Source organism: Bos taurus, chromosome 21, assembly GCF_002263795.3.
Source record: "Bos taurus isolate L1 Dominette 01449 registration number 42190680 breed Hereford chromosome 21, ARS-UCD2.0, whole genome shotgun sequence".
In the NCBI taxonomy this organism is placed as follows: domain Eukaryota; kingdom Metazoa; phylum Chordata; class Mammalia; order Artiodactyla; family Bovidae; genus Bos; species Bos taurus.
The window spans coordinates 27,734,157-27,752,061 of record NC_037348.1 but is presented as its reverse complement, the minus strand read 5'-3'; the positions used below and the strand labels follow the sequence as shown (position 1 = coordinate 27,752,061).

Sequence of the window (17,905 nt, the reverse complement as noted above, 5' to 3'; positions counted from 1 at the left end):
GTTTTGGTTTTTTAGTTGCAAAACATATGAGATCTTAGCTGCCTGACCAGGGATCAAACCCCTACTCTTTGCAATAGAAGGTGAAGTCTTAACCACTGGACCACCAGGGAAGTCCTCAACGCTTTGTTTATGATAAAAAAAGACCAATCTCTTTGCCACCAACAAGAGGGTTGGGGATATGTCAGATCCATTCATTTCCCTGCTGAGAAACAAAATGAATAATCAAGCAAGCAATCCACTTCAAAAACAAGTTTTTATTTAAAAATGATCAATGACATCAGTTAGATTTTTTGATACCATGTGTTAAAAAGTTCTTCTCTGGGTGCCTGAAAGAGATATGCAATAGATATAATCACAAATCACTGCCTCTAAAGGAAAAATGTTTTAAAAGTAGCTTTAACCTTTGAATATTTTTTGAAGGCTCCTCTCCACCACGTCCACCCTCCAAAAAAACCCCTAGGGCCCTTTCCTACTTGGTCAATGTTTGTGCTTATTTCCTGCTTCAGGTATTGTGATTCTGGCAGCCATATGGCAGGTGCTTTGTGACCATGGATGAAACCCATTGGGTTTCATCTCCTGTGGATGCTCTGGACTCCCAGATGCCCAAGGGTGGATGGTGAAAATCGTGCCTCAGGAGAGGGCAGCGAGTCCCTGGGGAGAATCTGGCTGTGAAGAACGCTTGCTGGGGATCCCTGTCTGCTGAAAGTGGTAGGGTAATAGTTGCGATGCTCCTTTGTCTTTGCTTTCTGTTACAGATGGTGATGAACAGAATATTTGGGTGCCCATCAAAATTCATATATGGAAATTCTATGCCCCAATATGATGGGATTTGGAGGTGGGACCTCTGGGGTGATTAGGTCATGGGGTTGGGGAGCTTGTGATGGGATTAATGTCCTTATAAGACGAGGCCAGAGCTGCTTCTCTCTCTCTCTCCTTCCACCTCCCTCCACCTCCCCACTCCCCCCATGTGAGAACACAGCAAGGAGAAGGCCCTCTGCAAACCCTGTAGATGGTCTGGGCCCTGGAGTCCTGCTTCCCCCCACTGCTCCCCGCTCCACCTGGCCTGGAGCTGAGAAAGTACTCGGTGAACCTCTGCTGGAGGAGAGGCCCAGAGAGGGTGGAGGAGCTGGAGGCAAGGCCAGGGGACAGCGGGGACAGAGGGACGGCTAGGGTGCACACCTTTCAGGAGCACTGGAGGCCAGTCCCCGGAGGCTCAGGGCCAGATGGGGTGGGAAGGGCCAACTGGGCAGAATGAAGAACAGCAGGGCTGGGAGGACTGACGAAGGGGAAGGACCCACCAGGAGCGACCCCTGGCAGGGTAGAGGGCCTGTGGGAAGAGGACCATACGCATCCCCCAGTCAGCTGCTTCTTGGAGGAGAAACGAGCCTCAGACAGAAGGTATGGGTAGGGTGGCCAGATTAGAAAGAAAAAATAAAATGTAGGATACCCAGTTGAATCTGAATTTCTGATCAATGATGAAGACAATATTTAGAACATACTTATACTAACAACAGCTTTCCGTTGACTTTCCACTCAAATTTAACTGGTGTAGTAATCTGTTGGGGCTGCTAGAACAGAATTCCAGAGCCTGAGCAGCTTATAAACAGCAGAGATTTGTTTCTCATGATTCTGGAGACTGGGAAGTCCCACAATCAAGGTGCTAGCAGGTTCATGTGTGGTGAGAGCCCACTTCCTAGTATTTTATTTATTTATTTATTTATTCTTGGCCACACCGCACGACATGTGTCATGTTGGATCAAACCCACAGTCTCTGCACTGGGAGCCAGACTCTTAGCCACTGGACCACCAAGGAAGTTCCTCTGGGCTGTCCTTAAAGGACACGAATCCCATTCTTGAAGACCCCACCCTCATGACCTCCCAAAGGCCCCCTCTTCATCCCATAACCTAGAAGATTAGGGCTTAAGGTAGGAATTGTGGATGCAGGGTTGTCACATAGAAACTGAGTCCACAGCACGTAGGCATCAGGATTTTCTCTGGCAAGCCCAGCTTAGTGACCTGAGGGACAGGTGTCCCCTTCAACTACCCACACACAGAGGTGGGAGAAGGACCATCTCCACTTATGTTGAAGTTAAACCATCATGAAAACTCCGTTCCTAGAATTCATCTCTCTTCCTGTCTGAATCCTCTGAATCTTGGGACTTCTCTTGAGATGGAAATCAACCTGGAAGAAAGGAAAGAATTGAAGAGAACCTGCCACTGCTGATCACCCGTCACTGGACTGCTCCGCCAGCCACAGGCCTGTGGGCGGGGTGAGCTTGGTGGGGCTGGGGGCATGGGGGACCCAGGACGCGCTGGCTGAGGGCCCTGTGGCTTCCTGCTCCGAGGGACCATCTACCTCCTGGCCTCCGCAGCCCTGGACCATGGAGGCTGCTCCCTCCTGACTGTGGAATTACCTACTGAAGTCTGAGAAATAGTAGAGCAGAGCAGCAGGGGCTCAAAATGGGCTCGGAGGCCATAGGCAACGGGAGGGGCAGCAGCGGGGAAGGGACCAACCCTCCCTGCAACCCTCTCCCTGCCCCCAGAGTGGATTCAGGGGTGAGGCTGGCCTGTCTGATGGTCTTGCCTGCAAGCCTCCGAGAGAAAAGACTCCCAGTGTCAGGCCTGGCAGGGCAGCCACAAGCCTGGCTGTGATGTGGCCTTCACGGAAGGAAGAGGAAGTGAGTATACAGGAGGCCTTGGCTGAGGGGAATGAGTGCCTCTGTGTGTGTGCGTGCGTGCGCATGTGCGTGCGCATGTCCATGCCTGGTAGCATGTCTGCCCAGGGAGGTGTCTCTGGTCTCTCTGGGGATCTCCTGTGTACACATTATGCCCATCTCAGGGGCACGTTTCTCTTTTTTTTCTTCTTTTTTAAATTATGAAAGTATGACAACATTTACAGGAAACTTGGAAAATACAGAACAAAGTCACTACATATTACAATTATTTTTTAAGTAAATAAATAAAGATTTTTAACTGGAGTTTCAATATCAGACTCACAAAAAATTAATAGAAAGACTAGACAGAGAAGTAGAAGTATATAGTTAGATCTGAAAAGCACCATGAACCAATTCAATATAATAAAGATCTATACAATTTTCACACAACAGCAGGATACAAATTCTATTCAAGTTCCCATAGACTATAAATCAGGAGACACTGGAACATATCCAGGGGCGTAAAACAAGGTGCAAAAATGTCCTGGTCTAAAGGTGATGAAATCATACAGAGTCTGTTCTCTTATCACAGTGGAATTATATTAGAAATTAATATCAAAAGATATTTGAAAATAACCCACATATTTTCAAGTGCAATGTGACTGTTACCAAGAGAGACCTCTGACTTAGCCATTGAAAGGGGGGCACAGTCCTTCCTCCACAGCCACCCCCAATTCTGCTGCAGGGAGAATAGAGGGGCGACAGGCCTGCTCTGTTCCAGGCTGAGATCTGGTTGTCTCCTCTCTCTTGCTGGAAGGTGTCCTGTGGGGGTTTCCCTCTGGTCCCAGGTGCCCGGAGCCTCCATCTGCTGCAGCCCACGGTGGGCAGGGGCCGCTGGGGTGGGAAGGTTTGAGGTGAGTCACTCTTAGCTCCCCAGCCGGGCCAGACGTCTCCTTGTGCCAAGTTGACTGCCGTGGGGGGAGGCGGGGCCGGAGTCCCGGTTTGTCTGGAAGCCCGGGTAAATAAACAGGAAATTCCCAAGCAGCTCGTGAAAATGACTCTGCTTCCAGTGGGGGTGCAGATGGAGAGTCTTTTGGAAAAACAGGACTCAACGTTCACACTTTCTTCCCAAGCTCACTTTTTCCCAAAGAGATGTTTTGATAAAGTTGTGAATAGATTTTACACATGCATGACAGAAGGACGTGGAAAGCAATCTGAAAAGGGCTGGAAATCAGATTTAGGTAAAGGGAACAGTGAGGCAGGGAACTGGGGTCTGGTCACCCACACTCCAAAGCAGCATCCGCCCGCCTGCAGAGTGTGTGTGTTGTTTGGGTGTCCTGGCTGGTGTGAGCCTGGATGAAGATGCCCAGTGAGAACTTCTGCATCCATGCGAGCGGACTGTGTGCATATCAAATACAACATCAAAAGAGGAATTCTGGGAACTCCCTGGGGGTTCATTGGTTAAGACTGCCTTCTGGGTGTCCCTGGTGGCTCAGTGGTAAAGAATTAGCCTGCCATTTGGGGAATATGGGTTGAATCCCTGGTACAGGAAGATCCCATATGCAGCAGAGCAACTAAACCTGTGTGCCACAACTACTGAGCCTGTGCTCTAGAGCCTGTGCTCTGCAACAAGAGAAGCCCAGGCACCACAACTAGAGAGTAGCCCCTCCTTGCTGCAACTAGAGAAAAGCCCGAATGGCAATGAAGACTGACCGCAGCCAAAAACAAATAATAAATAAATAAAATTTAAAGACTTCACCTTTCAATGCATGCAGTGCAGGTTTGATCCCTGATCAGGGAACTAAAGTCCCACGTGCAGAAGCAATATTGCAACAAGTTCAACAAAAACTTCTAAAATGGTCCACATCAAAAAAAATATCATTAAGAAAATGAAGCAGAATCCTGCTTTCCAGCAGCAGCACTGCCCACTGTGGGAGTGGACAGCCCTAGCCTGAAATTGTGCTTCTTGATGAGCAGTAGGTGTTTCTTTGGTCACAAGCCCTCCTTCTTCACTTGCCTTCACTGTTTTGAGTCCCTTTGCAGGATCACATGGAGAAGGCAATGGCAACCCACTCCAGTACTCTTGCCTGGAAAATCCTATGGATGGAGGAGCCTGGTGGGCTGCAGTCCACGGGGTTGCTAGGAGTCGGACACGACTGAGCGGCTTCACTTATACTTTTCACTTTCATGCATTGGAGAAGGAAATGGCAACCCACTCCAGTGTTCTTTCCTGGAGAATCCCAGGGATGGGGGAGCCTGGTGGGCTGTCGTCTCTGGGGTCGCACAGAATCGGACAAGACTGAATTGATTTAGCAGCAGCAGCAGCAGTAGCAGCAGGATCACATCCTCAGAAAAGAAGCATTGCATCAGGTGTGGGCAAACAGCTGTTGAGTGATGCTGCTGGTGCCACAGGACGTGGAGGTGGGCAGAGCCAAGAGTGGCTGGACACCAGGCACACAGCCGCTGACCTCAAACGCATGCCCCAGTGGGGACCAGAGGAGAAGGGCCAGTGTGCCCTGAGAAGTGACAAGTGTCCCCATACCTCCGGAGGCCAAGGGGTGGGGGCTGGAGAGGCACTCGGCATCTGGATGAGGTCATGTTGATGCCCACTGGGCTCTGCTCAGCTGGAACTAGGCTAAGAGGACTGGAAACGACCTGGGTCTCATCTCCCTGCTGACCTCCCGGCCCAAGGAGGATGCAGCTGCTTAGCTGCTAAGAGCAGCGTTTCCCTGCACTTAGAAGCTGATCAGAGTCAACGTGGGGCCCAGTTCAAGTGTGATTCTTCAGCCTCTATCTTTTCTCCCCTTGAGCTCTGCTTCATATCTCCCAAAGTGGGCCCCAAACCGATCCTGTCTCATGTTCCATACCTCTGCCTGGGCCAAGACACCCAGGACAGGGGTGGCCATGAGTGGGGGTCCTAGGCCATCAGGGTGTGGGACCCACCTGCAGACCTAGAAGGTTGTGGAGGCCTCCAGCCAGGACCAGAGTGCCTTCTGCTGCCTCGGGGCCTATGGGTGGGCTCCTCCCAACTACCGACCAGGGTTCTTGGCCTCCTTAATCAATAGAAATTGATCAGAGGCCAGACAAGAGATTTAGGCAAGGCTTTACTGGGGTGGGGGGGGTGGGGATCTCTGCTACAGCAGCGGGGAAGGTGGAGCAGTGAGAATAAACAATAGGTTCCCTTACTTGCTCCCTGAGGTGTGGGTGGTGGTGAGCTGGTTTCTTATATGGGGTGAGGGTCAGGGTGGGTCCAGGGGTGGGGCCGGAGTGGGGCTTAGGTGATTTGTGTTGAGTGGTGCTGTGTGTGCAGGGGGCATGTGCTTTGCTCCAGGCTCTTCAGAAGTGGCAGTTGGGCTTTTTTGTTTTTTATATCTTATCTGTTGTCCATAATTTGCCCCAACTACTCAGGCACACAGTATATGTATATATGTATGTGTGTGTATATATATATATATATATATACACACACATATATATATATTGGAGAAGGCAATGGCACCCCACTCCAGTAATCTTGCTTGGAAAATCCCATGGATGGAGGAGCCTAATAGGCTGCAGTCCACGGGGTCGCTAAGAGTTGGACACAACTGAGTGACTTCACTTTGTCTTTTCACTTTCATGTATTGGAGAAGGAAATGGCAACCCACTCCAGGATTCTTGCCTAGAGAATCCCAGGGATGGGGGACCCTGGTAGGCTGCTGTCTATGAGGTTGCACAGAGTCGGACACGACTGAAGCGACTTAGCAGCAGCAATGGGTAAAGAATCTACCTGCAATCCAACAGACACAGCAGACACGATTCGATCCCTGGGTTGTGAAGATCCCCTGGAGAAGGGCATGGCAACTCATTCCAGTATTCTTGCCTGGAGAATCCCATGGATAGAGGAGCCCAGCAGGCTACAGTCCAAAGGGTCACAAAGAGTTGGACATGACTGAGTGACTAAGCACACACATACACACATATGTATATATGGATATATATGTGAATATATTGTTTAGATGTGATTAACATATGAATTAGTACACTTTGAGTAAAGTAGATTATCCTCTGGAAAACAGGTGGGCCTCACCCAATCAGTTGAAGGCCCTTTGGTTGTGAAAGGTTGTTGTTGAACCACTCAAAGATGCCGGGATTCTTGGCCTCCAGAGGAGAAGAATTCAATCTGGGGCCAGAGACGAGGCTTGATCACTCAGAGTTTTTGTGTAATAAAGTTTTGTTAAAGTATAAAGGAGATAGAGAAAGCTTCTGACATAGACATCAGAAGAGGTAGGTTAGCAATGGAGTTATATACTATCCAATGAATCCAAAGAATGTCTGGAGGTTGTAAAGACCTCACCAGACCTACTCCCATAATTTACATTTTAACATAACAGAATTAGCCAGAAGGTTTAATCCAGAGACTGTCCTCAAGCAGGATACATTGTTATATAATCCTTGTAAAGACCAGACCTACTCCCATAATTTACATTTTAAGATAACAGAATTAGCCAGAAGGTTTAATCCAGAGACTGTCCTCAGGCAGGATACATTATTGTTATATAATCCTAAAGAATGTAGAGGAAAAAAAGTTTGTCCTTTCTTCCTCCTTGAGAATTCCAGACCCCTCTTTCCTTGGGGACCCCTAGACTTCTTATCAACCTGCCTAGGAAATGACTCTCTCAGTTGTTGAGGTGTCACATGGTATACAAAAATTAACTCCAAATGAAACATAAATCCAAATGAAATACCTAAGACTATAAAACTTTTAGAAGGAAACAGAAATAAATCTTCATTACCTTGGGTTAGACTAGATACAGCACCGAAAGCAAAGGCAACAAAAGTAAGACAACCCACAGAATGGGAGGGAAAAAACTGCAAATCGTGTATCTGATAAGGAACTTGCATTCAGAATATACAAAGAACCGTGACATCTCAACAACTAAAACTCAAATAACCCAATTAAAAATGGGCAAAGGATCTGAATAGATATTTCAACAAAGAGGTCATAAGATGTTCAACATCATTAACTGACAGGGAAGTAAAAATCAAATCCACAATTGATACTAGTTCACACTCACTAGACTAGATCCAACTAGAATAAAAATCAAATTACAAGTGTTGGCAAGGAGGTATGCCTGACTGCATGGAGTGCAGGTGCCAGGGCATGGGGTGCGGGACTATGAGGCCCACCAACACAACCACTTCCCTTTCAGTGCTTGCCAACCATTGACACATCAACTATGATCACTAATGTATGGACACAGTTCAGTAGGAGACAGCTGGCAGAAAATGGGGTGGATCACACATCAAGTGTATCACATACAGGGCGAGTTGATGTTTCCTAAATTTTGCATCAGTTACAGATTCACATGTTTGTGTGTGTGCAACTATACAGAAAATGTGCATGTATCACAGAGAGGCTGAGTGCGGGGCACATACAGCCAGTGTTTCTTGTGAAAATTATCTCCGTTATAGATAAACATTTGTCTACACATGTACACATGTTTATACACATATGCATATATACATGTGTACAATTGTGTGTGTGTGTGTGTGTATGGGGTTGCCACATGAATTGTGTCATCTCCTGTGAGTCACAGCCAAGGATGTTGGAGAAACCCCTTTGTATTCTGTTTACCTAAAGAGAAAGGAACACTGGCAAGCCAAAGTTCCCTTGATCTCAGGAAACCATTAGCAGACACATTTAGCAGAGCGGAGACAAGGGGTGGGGGAAGACTGGGTGCCCGCTGGCACAGACACTGGAGGGAATGTTGACATGGCCCATGGATGTCCAGGAACAACTTGGACTTAAGATGCAGCAAACAGTGGCTCCAAGATGCAACCACAGTTTCCCTGGTCCTCACATTCTTTATCTGTCTTACCTGCATCTTGAGGCTGATTTGAGACTAAGCATGATGTCACCTGTGAAGGTCCTTACCTGTGGCCCTAAGGAGACCCTTCTTCCTTTTCATTCTCACAAGTAGAGGTTTTTCACTTGCAGAGAAAACCCAAGTCATCTCCGACATCCGCTTCAGTGACAAAGGCCTCTTAGGACGAACCCCACCCCTCTCTCGTGCAACTTGAAAAGGAACAAGACAGTAGACATAAACTTAAAAACAAGCAACAACAACACACCCTGAACCCGCCTGGTCCCCCAGCCAGTGTGCGTAAGACACACACAGGAAGGAAGTGGCCAAGTGATTCAAAGAGGCTGAGCTTCTATGTCTCAGGAAAGGAATATTTTCCGACCAACCCGCCCCGTCTGTGGTTGGGAACAAGGTCTCAGATGTAGCCTTGGCCAGCGTCCCTTCCCCCACCCCCTGCAGCACTGTAGACAAAACAGTGAGGCCAGGTCCCGCAGGAAGGCACCCTGCGGCCCAGCAAACCTGCTCCCGCTGGTCCTTGGGTCACTGTGGTCCTGGCCGTCCAGCAAGCAGGCGTGGGCAGCCACCCGATCTGCAGGAGCTGAGGGAAGACCTCCAAGAGGCCTATTTTTTTGTGCACTCCCAGCTACTGACTCACCCACAAACCTGTTTTAGATTTCTCTTCATAACCAGCTTCAGGCCCCAGCAGGTCTAGCCCTATGGAAGGAGTCACTGCCTAGCAGAATACCTTCCACACCCCTGCGACCTGGGGTGGCGGGGGGTACCCAGACCTGAGCCCATCCTGCCCCTGCCACACACCCCAGGGCCAGGCTCAGTGGATAGCCAGCACCCTGATTCGTCTATGCCCTTTGTTCTCTGCCCTTCCTCTCTGTTCTCTGTCTGCAAGCCCATCCCCGGAGCCTAGGTCAAAGCCACCTCCTCTGTGTACTCTCCCTGCCTGTCTCTTGCTGGGACTGATCTGGCATTTTACCGTGTTGGCCAGCGCCTGTCTGGCTGTGTGAGTCTGAGCAAGCAGACAAACCCTCTGAGCCTCCTTCTCCATCTGCAGAATGGGGATGATCAAGATGCCACCTGGGACAAGATCATGGCTGCAAGGCACTGAGCCGATGCGTGTTACCCCAGGCTCCAGTACCAGCTGTCAGGAGGATACTGGCCTTCCATCCTCCGACAGGCATAATCTCCTGCAGTAGGACTCATTGGGCCTCATTCCATCTTCCCTTAGTGCCTATAGCATCTTCCCTGCAGGTGCTCAAAAGAGAAAGGTGAGGAGCTGTGTCTCCTAGCTGTCTGGGGCCTGGGAACCCTGCAGGGTGGAGAGCAGCTGAGAGACAGATTGTGGTGAACATCACCCCCCATGGAATGGGCAGGAGCAGCTGGGGTGGCTGCATCCCTGAGGGACTGGCTTGGGGCCAAAGATGATGATCAGCATCAGCCCTCCTCCAGCCAGGCCAGCCTGTGTCCAGACTGAGGGCTTGGGAAGACCTCTCAGGCTGAGCATCCAGTGTGGGCGTGTCTTAGTTGATGATCCCTGGGGCCCTCAAGGACTCTAGAATCCAAGCATACCCACTAGCAGGGAGAAACCAAGCACACTCACCCGCAGAGACAAGTGTTGACCAGGGCACTGGGCTGTCATAGCCCCAGTGAACACGGGGCAGCCACCATTGGCAGAGGAGCCTGGATGCTTGTCTTTGTCCTCTGGAGAGCAGCGAAGGAAGGAGGATGGAAGGCCGGCATTCCCGGGCCCTGCAGTATGCTCAGGCCAAGGGAGACCCCAAAAGGGAGGCAGTCTCGGCCTGGCGTGGGGTGACTGGGCCTGCCATGTGGTCTAAGGAAACCAACAGCCAGACACATCCGTCCAGGGAGAATAGGGGCTGGGCCCTGTCCCATGTTGTGGAAGCACTAGGACAAGAAGCCAGGCCACCATCAGCAAAGGCTGAACTTCCCTGTGGGCCAGTCTTCTGCCTCAGCACAGACAGCCCTGCACGTCCTGATGAAGTTCAGAGAAAGGTGGGGGCCAGTGGTCTGTGTGGTTCATTTGAATATCCTACTGGTACTAGGGGGCTTCCCTAGTGGCAAAGAACCTACCTGCAGGAGACATAAGAGACCCAAGTTTGATCCCTGGGTAGGGAAGATTCCCCCAGAGAAGGGAATGGTTGCCCACTCCAGTATCCTTGCCTGGAGAATCCCAGGGACAGAGGAGCCTGGCAGGCTACAGTCCATGGGATCACAAAGAGTTGGACATAACTGAAGTGACTTAGCACACATGCACGCACTGGTGTCCAGGGTTTTGTCGCTGAAGTCACTCAGATTTTCCAGGCAGAGGCTCAAGTTAAAAACAAACAAGTTCTTCTTGAGAATTTCAGGACAGAGAATTGTTGAGGGTTTCTGGCTTTACCCAAACAAACGGACTGTTCTCAGGCTTGTGAACTAGAGAGGCCAGCAGGACCAAGGCCGAGAGGCTGGCCTTGGATGGATTGACCCAGCACTGGGGCCTGAGAAGAGGGTGACTTTGAAAGAAGGGTTATGGAGGCGAATCTCAGTGGGGTGGACCCAGGGAATCATATTTCCCTGGTGATCAAAAGCGAGGACCTGGTCACCCCACCTAGGCATGGACCACAGCCTGAATGCCAGAGCTGTGCTGGGGCTCACCCGGCCCTCTGGTCAAGGGGCTTCTGGGCCTCTGTGCTGCTGACATCACGCAGGGTCCCCTGATCCTCTGGCTCTCCTCTCTCCCCTGTACTCTTTTGTCTCCTCAGGCCTCCTCCCTCCCCAGCTCCTGCCTGTGAAAAAAGGCAGTAGAGAGAAATTCTGAGACCCCTGCCTGCCCTGTGCTCAGAACCTTCTGTCCTGTTCCACCCGTGGTACAGCCCACCTACCAGGGGTGCACCTAGGATGGAGTTGCACAGGTCAGATTTACCCTCCCTCCTGAAACTACCAACACAACCAGACAAGCTCGTGAACAACAGGACATTGGTCAAGGAAGGACGGTGGTCCCTGGGAGATGGGAAATGGATGGGTGAGCCCCGTGGTGGCCCCACTCACTGCCCGAGAGGTTTATGGGCTGCAGAGCACACAAGGGGCCTACTGGATGAACAGAGAGGGCTCCCCAAATTCAGAAGATGGAGCTGGACATCCAAGGAGATAAAGGCAGCTAGAGTTCTTAGGACAGAGGACCCCAAGGGGACTGCTGCCAAGACAGAGCCGTGAGGGTGTGCAGAGTGCTCCCTGGGGGCACTCGCACATGCCTGTGAAGAGCACTGTAAGGAGAAAAGACCAGTGCTGGGTGTTCACATGGGGCTCCACCTTCACCAGCCAGACTGGAACCTCACATTCACTGAGTAACAGATTCACTGAGAAACAGGGGTGGGTGGGTGCTCAGGGTTAAACCAGACTCTCCGGTCTAGGCTGAGCTCAGCTCCAAATTCACCTGACAAATCACAAAAGCAAGACCAAAAACGATCAAAAAACTCTGAGTAACTTATTTGCATCTTAGAATAAAAACCTCAAAAATATTTCTCAACATACAAAAATATCGAGCCTCCAGTCTGGTAAAATGCACACTACCTAACATCCAATTAAGATGAACTTGCAAAAATTTTTTTTTCAATTTTAAAAACCAAGGGAAAAAAAATTAAAAACAAACAAACAAAAAATAGGATGACTTTGCCTGAGAAGAGGCAGGAAGACGTATGTCTAAGGAAGACAGCTGGGCATGGTTGGCTGGCCAGCACAGAACGTCTAGTTTGGGTCAGAGGCTGAGTCTGCCTGGGTGGCAGCGATGTAGGAGCAATATTCAAGAGGGTCCCCTCTCCTGGGGGAGGATGAGGGGGTCAGGGTGGGGAAGAGATCTTCAAATATGACCATGAACCAGGGGAAAAAGTCTCAAATCCACATCTGCCTCCAATAACATGACATGGAAGGGTTTCACACTTGCTCTCATCTCTCTCCTCCTATTTTCCCTCTTTATTGTGAATATAATATAACATCCAGAAAAACGCTTAAAACATAAGTGTTCAGGGACTTCCCTGGTGATCCAGTGATTAAAGGCTTCCACTGCAGGGGGCACAGACTCTATCTCTGATTGGCTAACTAAGATCCCACATGCTACAAGGCCAAAAAATAACCCCAAAACAAAACAAACAAAAAACTATAAGCATTCAACACCAGCCAGACACATCCCAGCAGTTCCTCCCTCCCTGGATTTCTGACCCCCTTCCCTGGATTTCTGCCCCTGGCATTCCCAGGAAGCACTTCCTGAAATGGTATTATGGTTGACCAGGCATTCTTATGTCCAGTGATGACAGTTACACAGCTTAGTCTCCAGCACACTTTGAATAAACGTGGTAAAGCAGTCTTGGTCCTGATCTGAGGAGAAGGGTCCAGTCTTTCACCAAATACGATGCTACCTGTGGGTGATTCACAGATGCCTTTGTTGGGTGGAGGATATTTCCTTCTGTTTCTTAGCTTTGTGAGTAATTTTTATTATGAAGGGGTGTTGGATTTTGGCAAATGATTTTTTAATAATTTTCTTTATTTATTTTTTGTCTGTGCTAGGTCTTCGTTGCTGCGAGGGCTTTTCTCTAGTTGCGGCAAGCCAGGACTACTCTTTGTTGCCGTGCTGGGGCTTCTCATTATGGTGGCTTCTCTTGTTTCAGAGCACGGGCCCTAGAGCACAGGCTCAGTAGTTGTGCGTACCTTAGTTGCCCTGAGGAATGTGGGATCTTCCCAGACCAGTAATTGAACCTGTGTACCCTGCATTAACAGTAGATTCTTAACCACTGAGCCCTAAGGGAAGCCCCATATATTTCTTTTTAAGTCAGTTTTGGTAACTGGTATCTTTCTAGGAGTTGGTTGATTTCATCTAAGTTTTCTAACTTGCTGACGTAGAGCTGTTCATAGTATTCCTTTATGATCCTTTTTATTTCCATAAAGTTGGTAGTAATGTCCTCTCTTTCCTTTTTGATTCTAGTAATTTGAATCTTCTTTTTTTTTAGTCAATCTAGTTAAAGGTTTGTCAATTTTGTTGAACTTTTCAAAGAACCAGCTTTTGGTTTCACTGAATTTTCTATTGTTTTTAGATTCTCTGTTTCACTAATTTCTGTTGTAATCTTTATTATTTTTTTCCTTCTGCCTTGTTAAGATTTATTTCGCTCCTTTCTTCCCCCAGTGTTTTTAGCTGGAAGATTAGATGTTAGATTATTGATTTGGAGGTTTTTCCTCTTTCTTTTTTTTTTTTTTTTTTTTGGCCTCATGGCTTGTGGGATCTATTCTCCAGCCAGGGATAGAACCTGTGCCTCCTGCATTGGAAGCACAGAATCTTAACTGCTGTACCACCAGGGAAATCCCTTTCTTAATGTAGACATTTAAAGCTATAAATTTATCCCTAAGCACTGCTTAAGCTGAATCTTATTAGTTTCTGAACTGATATTAGACATATTTTGGACATCCTGGACTGACACCACACAACTCTTAACTGTCTTTCATATTTTTCATCTTTTTGCCCTACTCTGGGAAGTTTCCTTGACTCTGTTTTCCAGTCCTTTTCCTGATTTTTTGTATAACAATCACATTTTTAATCTCTCTGAACTTTTTCTTGTTCCCTGACTTTTCCTTTTTCTGGCTACTTGTTCTTGTTTTGTGAATGCAGTACCTCCTCAAACATCTGAGATATTAACTATGATTTCTAAGTTCTGCTCATCGCCTTTATTATCTGTCTTCCCAGGACGGCTCTTACTTGGTTAATCCGGGTCCTTCTCTCTTGTGGTGACTATCTCTTTCAGTTGCCAGTTTGCACATCCGAGACTGAGGTGATTGGACAGCCAGCAAGGCTCCCCCTGTGGTCTAGGGCTGTTTCCTCAGCAGGCCTCTCCCCTTCCCGAGAAGACTGGCTCCAGCTCCGTCCAAAGAGTGACTCATCGGTAATACATTATCCGTAGCCTTCAGTGGAGGGGGCTGGGCCTCTTCACCCCAGAGACCTGGCCAGTGATACCCTCAGGGTCACTTCCAAGCCCAAACCGGACAATGCCAGCCTTCTGGTGGAGCTTCCAAGTAAGCGGAGTGCTCACCCTGAGGCTCTGTGGACAGTCCCTCCACCATCACTCCCCTTCCCTGCAGGAAAGCCCCCAGCCAGTCCTGTTCCTCAATTGCAGACTGAGCTCACAGCCTCCCCAGGTGCTGGGGAGCCTAGCACCTCTACCTGGGCTGCCTCCTGCACACGGGCTGAGCTGCAGTCTCCTCTACCTTGGCTTACAAATCTATACAGTCATGCCTGTTTTTATTTTCTGAAAGTATGTCAGGCAGGAGCCCACCGTTACTCACCTGTGCCCCTTGCCCATCCCTCAGGTCTGCTTGGGATGGTGCTCAGTTGCCATTTCCAGGGGGGTTGGAGAGGGGAGGAGAGTAAAAGGGTGCTCCGTCTGCCCCTGGACACCTGAGCTGGTTTCCTTCTTTTGCGTGCCTGTAAGTTCCAGAGTTGGACCATAAAGAAGGCTGAGCGCCAAAGAATTGATGCTTTTGAACTGTGGCACTGGAGAATACTCCTTAGAGTCCCTTGGACTGCAAGGAGATCAAACTAGTCAATCCTAAAGGAAATCAGTCTTGAATATTCATTAGAAGGACTGATGCTGAAACTGAAGCTCCAATACTTTGGCTACCTGATGCGAAGAGCCAACTCATTGGAAAAGACCCTGATGCTGACAAAGATTGAGGGCAGGAGGAGAAGCAGATGACAGAGGACAAGATAATTGTATGGCATCATCGACTCCACAGACAAGAGTTTGAGCAAACTCTGGGAGATAGTGAAGGACAGGGAAGCCTGGGTTGCTGCAGTCCATGGCGTCACAAAGAGTTGGACACGACTGAGTGACTGAACAAGTCACAGACACACACCATTGTCACCACAGTCATGGTAACATGGCCACATGTAGGAGGCCTTGTCCCTGACAAGACCAGGGTCATCCCTAAGTAAATTGCCTGAGCTTAGCTATGGTGCTCCTGTGCAGTGAGATCACTTGTAATCACTGGTTGACTTTTTTCATGAGAAATGTAATTCACTCTAAAACCTCTGAGAGTGGTATAGCAGCTACGACTATCTTCAGCTGTGAGTGAAAGATATCCTAAAACAACAGTGACTTAAACAAGACACCAGTTTCTCCATGTGTGAGGAGGAAGGTCTGTTAAGGAGGCTGCAGCATATTGAGGCTCTGGCTCCACCCCTCCCAGGATCACCTATGTGCAGCTTCCATTCCTAGGATTATCTCATCGCCCAAGATGACTGCTTCAGCTCCAGCCATCATGTTGACATTCTAGCAGCAGAAGGATAAAAAGGGAGGAAGGACTTGCCCTATCCTTTTAAAACTACTTCCTGGAAAAGAAAATTGAATTAAATTAAAAAGAAAAAAACACCTAATTCCTGGAATGGAAGTTATTCTTGGTGATGCCACTCATATTCCATTGGTCAGAATTGGTTCAGATAGCCATGTGCCACTCTCAAAATCAAGGGTTCCATTATTAAGGAAAGAATAGATATAGTGGGGCCCACTGAGGGAGCCCAGGCAGGCAACACATCACCACCCCGAGTTTACTCTCCCAGTGGCCTTCATGCCCCGGGCACTTGGGAAGACAGCCAGTCTACTGTCTGTAGCTCAGGTGGCCCAGTCTCTCTCTACCTCCTTTGCTATGGTCTGAGCATCGTGTCCCCCCCAAATTCACATGTTGGAATCTGTACACTCAGTGTGATGGTTTATTGGTGGGTGTTTAGGTCATGAAGACCTCATCAATGGGTTTAGAGATTATTCATTAGAGATTATAAGAGATGTGGAGCTCCTTAGACTGTCCCTTTCGCCTTTGTGAGGACACAGTGAGAAGTCTGCCACCCAGAAGAGGTCCCTCACCCAACCCTATAGGTACTTCAATCTCAGACTTCTAGCCTCCAGACAGTGAAGAGTGTATTTCTATTGTTCATAAACCACCCAGTCTGTACTGCTTTGTTACAGTAGCTGGAAAGCATGATGACACCCTTTCTGGGCCTGTCATTCTCTGTCTGGAGACAAGAATTCTGGGGCCAGGGTCTTCCCTGGTGGCTCAGTGGTAAAGAATCCAGCTGCCAATGCAGGAGACATGGGTGTGTTCAATCCTGGATCCAGGAAGATCACACACAATGCAGAGCAAGTAAGCCCAGGTACCACAACTACTGAGCCTGTGCTCTAGAGCCCAGGAACCACAACTACTAAGGCCCGTGTGACCTAGAACCCATGCTCTGCAACAAGAGAAGCCACCGCAATGAGAAGCCCCCCACCACAACCACAGAGTAGCCCTAGGTCTCAGCAATTAGAGAAAAGCCTGCACAGCAATGAAGACCCAACCCAACCAAAATAAATAAATTAATTAAAAAAATAATAATTATTATGGGGCCAGAGTTAATGAGCCATCACTTGCCAGGCACCAGGTTTCATTGCAGTCTTTGAAGCTTTGAAGACATTACCAAGCCCGGAGCGGAGGCTCTCCCCCAGGGTGGTTCCCAGCAGAAGAAGCCCTCAGAGAATCAGGGACTTCTGTGTCCCCAGACGTCACGGGGGCCAGGGGAGGCCGTCTGCTGGAGTTGACGACAGTGCTGTGCAGAGAAAGTAAACGGAAAACCACCCACAGCCACCCTTACTCCCTTCCTTGGGGCCTGGGCCCTGTGCCTCGGTTCTGGTGGAAGGAGCTGGGCTTGCAAGGGTCCCCAAGAAAGAAAGGATGGATCACGGGGATGCTGGCCCGACCCCTCAGTGCAAGCTTTTTCCATAGTAGCTTCCCCACATTTCCCGTCCCCTGTTTGGATGAGGCCCTGTCAATGCTGTGGGCTGGGCCAGAGCGTTTCTTCCTTCCCTGGGAGGCCTGCCCTGCAGAGAATTCCAGATAACAAGCTGTCTGGTGTCTGCTTCCCTAGCTCCACCCTGGGCTTCCTGCTGTGGGGGGTACAGCTCCCATCCCAGGCTGGTTGTCTGGAACATGTGCTTGCTGGCTGGGGGAGGGAAGCACTGGGTCCTGCTGGCTTTGTGCTCAGCCCCCTCCACCCCTCACTACCCCCCACCCCCACATTGAGCCTTTCCGCCTTCCCTGACTGAAGCTGCCTTTCCAGGGCCTTTGTTATCTGTGGCTACCTAGGGGAACCTGGGCCCACATTGTCTGCCCAGCATCTCTGTACCACTTTCCTGGCGGCTCAGACAGTAAAGAATCCACCTGCAATGCAGGAGACCCAGGTTTGATCCCTGGCTTGGGACGATCCCCTGGAGAAGGAAATGACAACCCACTCCAGTATTCTCGCCTAGAGAATCCCGTAAACAGGGGAGCCTGAAGGGCTACAGTTCATGGGGTCACACACAGTTGGACATGACTGAAACAACT

At 49.2% G+C, this 17,905-nt stretch overlaps 1 long non-coding RNA gene across 1 annotated transcript; it reads right to left on the bottom strand.

The window, feature by feature from the left end:
* Positions 1–234: 234 nt before the first annotated feature.
* LOC104975366 (uncharacterized) lies at positions 235–17,627 on the bottom strand. The gene is made up of 2 exons (XR_814060.4): positions 8,572–17,627; positions 235–2,182 (listed from the first exon to the last, which is right to left on the bottom strand). It is a non-coding gene; the product is annotated as an uncharacterized lncRNA (long non-coding RNA).
* Between the last annotated feature and the right edge of the window lie 278 nt (positions 17,628–17,905).